General features: G+C 45.0%; 1 protein-coding gene across 2 annotated transcripts in view; it reads right to left on the reverse strand.

Annotated features, from left to right (window-relative positions):
• The window catches only part of LOC105909804 (regulator of G-protein signaling 6-like), an 82,962-nt gene that overhangs the window by 71,231 nt on the left and 6,731 nt on the right, over nucleotides 1–5,000 (reverse strand). The gene's annotated exons all lie outside the window — the stretch shown is intronic.

Genomic DNA, 5,000 nt, shown 5'->3' on the forward strand with positions numbered 1-5,000 from the left:
CATACTCACCGCCACACTCACACAGTGAGAGCGATAAAGACACACGTAGAACACACACACACACACACACACACACCTATTTATCAGCCAGCCTTAGATGAGACTCTATTAATAGTTGATGAGTGCTGTCTTGTTAGAGGCGACTGGTGGCCATTTCTAGCCTTCACTGTATTTCCCTCCGCAGTAGAGTAGAACACACACACACACACACACACACACACACACTCCACACACACACATAGTAGAGTACAGCGCCGCCTCACACCCAGCCTGTACACACACACACACACAGTAGAGTAGAGTAGAGCAGACCGGCGCCGCTTCACACCCAGCCTGTACACACACACACACACACACACACACACACACACACACACACACACACACACACACACACACCCCTGAGGCTGAAAGCGTTGAGATATCAGCAGGTTATGGCTCTCACTGGCTCCCTCTTTCTCCCATTACTCTCTCAACAAACTCTCTCCACCTCCTTTTCTCTTTCTCTCTCTCTCCCTCTGTCTCTCCTTCTCCCTCCATCTCTGTCCTCACACTTAAACTGTGTTTCTGTCCTGTTCCCAATGCCACGCTGTATTCCACTCCTGCCGTGTCATGCTGCTGCTGCTATAGTGGGGGCAGAGAGGTTAATTCACCATAATCCCATTCAGCTCTGCTCTCCACTGCACACAGACCTGTTCACTGCAAGAACTCACTGCTCACAGACCTGTTCGCTGTAGGAACTCACTGCTCACAGACCTGTTCACTGTAGTCATGTTTACTGTAGGAACTCATGCGAAAGCCCTGCACTGGTTCTGCTTTCTTGTGGCCAGGCACAGCTTTGGCAAGAGCAACTGGCAGAGAAATGGAATTATCTGAATAATCTGTCTTCGGAGCATCACACACTCATCCTCACACACACACACACACACACCTGTCTCGCAGTGGCATCTAAATTAGGCTCAGGAGCCAGCCGCATGACAAAACACACTCGTCAGCTCCGCTGGCACATGCACACACACACACACACACGCACACCTCACAGGCGTGAAGGGACGACCTGTCATGTGCTGTCGCTAAACCATGGGCCGATACAAACACACACACACACGCACAGCACACACACACACGCACACACACACAAACACACAAACAAACACACAGACGCCATACCACACTTTGTCTCTGCATCCATGTCTCTCTCTGGTCCAAAGTCATTAGCTCTCATTATTTATTTTTTTACCCCAAATATTTACTGCGTTGTTGTTTTTTTAGCCAAACTCACACAGATGGTTGTTCATTTCTGCAGGGTGGCAGCAATCACATCACATCACATCACATGACATCACATCTCCTCCCTCTTCCTGTTTGTCTCCTCATCCCTCCTCTGTCTCACTCCACTGCCTCATTTCACATGTCCCTAAAGTATAGTTCCACTCTTCACATCACAATATGTCTCACTAATCTGTATCACTCCTGTCTCACTCATGTCTCACTCCACTGTCTCACTTATCTGTATCGCCCCTCTGTCTCGCTCCACTGTCTCGCCCCTCTGTCTCGCTCCGCTGTCTCACTCATCTGTCTCACTCATCTGTCTCACTCCACTGTCTCACTCCACTGTCTCATTTCACATGTCCCTAAAGCATAGTTCCACTCTTTACACTCCACTGTATCAGTCATCTATCTCACTCCTCTGTCTCACTCCTCTATCTCACTCCTCTGTCTCACTCCTCTGTATCACTCCTATGTCTCACTCCTCTGTATCACTCCTCTGTATCACTCCTCTGTCTCACTCCTCTGTCTCACTCCTCTGTATCACTCCTCTGTCTCACTCCTCTGTATCACTCCTCTGTCTCACTCCTCTGTCTCACTCCTCTGTAAGTATAGTGTCACTCTTTACACAGTCTGTACAGTTAGGCTTGTCATATCATAGACTAATCAAAATCATTACCATCCAATTAGCAAATAATATCAGATATTCATAATATTGATTGTAATCTTAATATAATTAATGGAATCTTAATATTTGGAGATCTAAATTTGAAGAGGAAAAGCCTGATTTTAAGCTCCCTTTGAAAACACACAGCCATAGGTGATTACAGTGGATTAGACACACACACACACACACACACACACACACACACACACACAGCCATAGGTGATTACAGTGGATTAGAAGCCAGTTCCTCGAGAACTCATCTGTATGAATGGCCTACTGACACACACACAAACTCTCCTCAAGACACACACACACACACACACACACACACACACACACACACACACACACACACACACACACACACACACACACACACACTCCACTATGTGCTTCTCTGAGACACATATACAGTATATCTCTCTCCAGTATGTGTTTCTCTGAGACACACACGCACATATCTCTCTCCAGTATGTGTTTCTCTGAGACACACGCACATATCTCTCTCCAGTATGTGTTTCTCTGACACACACACACACACACACACACACACACACACACACACACACACACACACACACACACACACACACACACACACACACACATTTATCTCTCTCCAGTATGTGTTTCTCTGAGACACACACACACACATATATCTCTCTCCACTATGTGTTTCTCTGAGACACACACACATATATCTCCCCATCATGTGTTCCTCTGAGACACACACACACATATATATCTCCAGTATGTGTTTCTCTGAGACACACACGCACATATATCTCTCCAGTATGTGTTTCTCTGAAACACACACATATATCTCTCCAGTATGTGTTTCTCTGAGACACACACACACACACACACACACACACACACACACACACACACACACACACAAACACAAACACACACACAGACTTCAGTATGTGTTTCCCTGAGCTGCTCGTCCCCCTACTGTCAAGGAGACAGCTTGTGTTTATAAAGGCAATGACATGCAGCCTTAACCACAGCTTCCTCTGGAGCTCGTTGTGCATATCCAATAACAGTCCTAACACACACTCCTAACACACACTACTTAACACACACTCCTAACACCCACTACTAACACACACTTCTAACACACACTTCTTAACACACACTCCTAACACACACTCCTAACACACACACCTGACACACACACTTAACACACACTCCTAACCCACCCTCCTAACACACACACCTGACACACACTCCCAACACGCACACCTGACACACACACTTAACACACACTCCTAACCCACCGTCCTAACACACACTCCTAACACACACACTTAACACACACTCCTAACCCAGCCTCCTAACACACACACCTGACACACACTCCTAACCCAGCTTCCTAACACACACACCTGACACACACTCCTAACACACACACCTGACACACACTCCTAGCACAGACACCTGACACACACTCCTACCACACACTTCTTAACACACACTCTTAACACACACACCTGACACACACACCCGACACACACACCTGACACACACTCCTAACACACACTCCTAACACACACTTCCTAACACACACTCTTAACACACACACTTAACACACACTCCTAACACACACTTCTTAACACACACCTGACACACCCTCCTAACACACACACCTGACACACACTCCTAACACACACTTCTTAACACACACTACTTAACACACACTCCTAACCCACCCTCCTAACACACACACCTGACACACACTCCTAACCCACCCTCCTAACACACACACCTGACACACACTCCTAACACACACTCCTAACACACACTTCTTAACACACACTACTTAACACACACTCCTAACCCACCGTCCTAACACACACACCTGACACACACTCCTAACACACACACTTAACACACACTCCTAACCCACCCTCCTAACACACACACCTAACACACACTCTTAACACACACACTGAACACACACTCCTAACCCACCCTCCTAACACACACTCCTGACACACTCTCCCAACACAGAGAATGGCAACAACAAGCACAAATCTGCCAGGAGCACAGTGCACTCTGGATCTGCTTACTGACTGATAGTAAATCAATAATAATTTAATAATAATCATTTAATGTTATTTTTCTATGTGGTGTTTTTGCTGTATCTGTAATCCTAACTCTGAGGGGAATAGAGACCTGGACCGGTCTGTGTTGAGCCTGAGTGGAGGACTGGGAGACCAAGGCAAGGGGATCCATTACCAATTTACCACTTCAGAAGACATGCGTATTGACTAAAGAGAGATACACACACACACATGTGCACACATGCACACACACACGTGCACACACGCACACACATACACACACACGTGCACATGTACGCGCGCACACACACACACACACACAGGGAAGTCCTCTGTTTAACATGCTGCTTGTAAACACGCTCTTGAGAACACCCCCAGTTTCCACTATGCAGTGAGAAACCATCCCAAAGAACAGGCATGAAATGCTAAGGAATCACTTTGAATGAAAAGCATGTACTCTTATCTTTCTGTAGACAATGATATTATAGATCAGTATAAATGAAAGCCTTCCTCAGTAAAGAGTAATCTTTCTGTAGACAATGACATTATAGTTCAGTATAAATGAAAGCCTTACTCCGTAAAGAGTAATCTTTCTGCAGACAATGATATTATAGATCAGTATAAATGAAAGCCTTCCTCAGTAAAGAGTAATCTTTCTGTAGACAATGACATTATAGTTCAGTATAAATGAAAGCCTTACTCCGTAAAGAGTAATCTTTCTGCAGACAATGATATTATAGTTCAGTATAAATGAAAGCCTTACTCCGTAAAGAGTAATCTTTCTGCAGACAATGATATTATAGTTCAGTATAAATGAAAGCCTTACTCCGTAAAGAGTAATCTTTCTGCAGACAATGATATTATAGTTCAGTATAAATGAAAGCCTTACTCCGTAAAGAGTAATCTTTCTGCAGACAATGATATTATAGATCAGTACAAATGAAAGCCTTACTCCGTAAAGAGTAATCTTTCTGCAGACAATGATATTATAGATC

Source organism: Clupea harengus, chromosome 14 (assembly GCF_900700415.2).
Source record: "Clupea harengus chromosome 14, Ch_v2.0.2, whole genome shotgun sequence".
Classification (NCBI taxonomy): Eukaryota; Metazoa; Chordata; class Actinopteri; order Clupeiformes; family Clupeidae; genus Clupea; species Clupea harengus.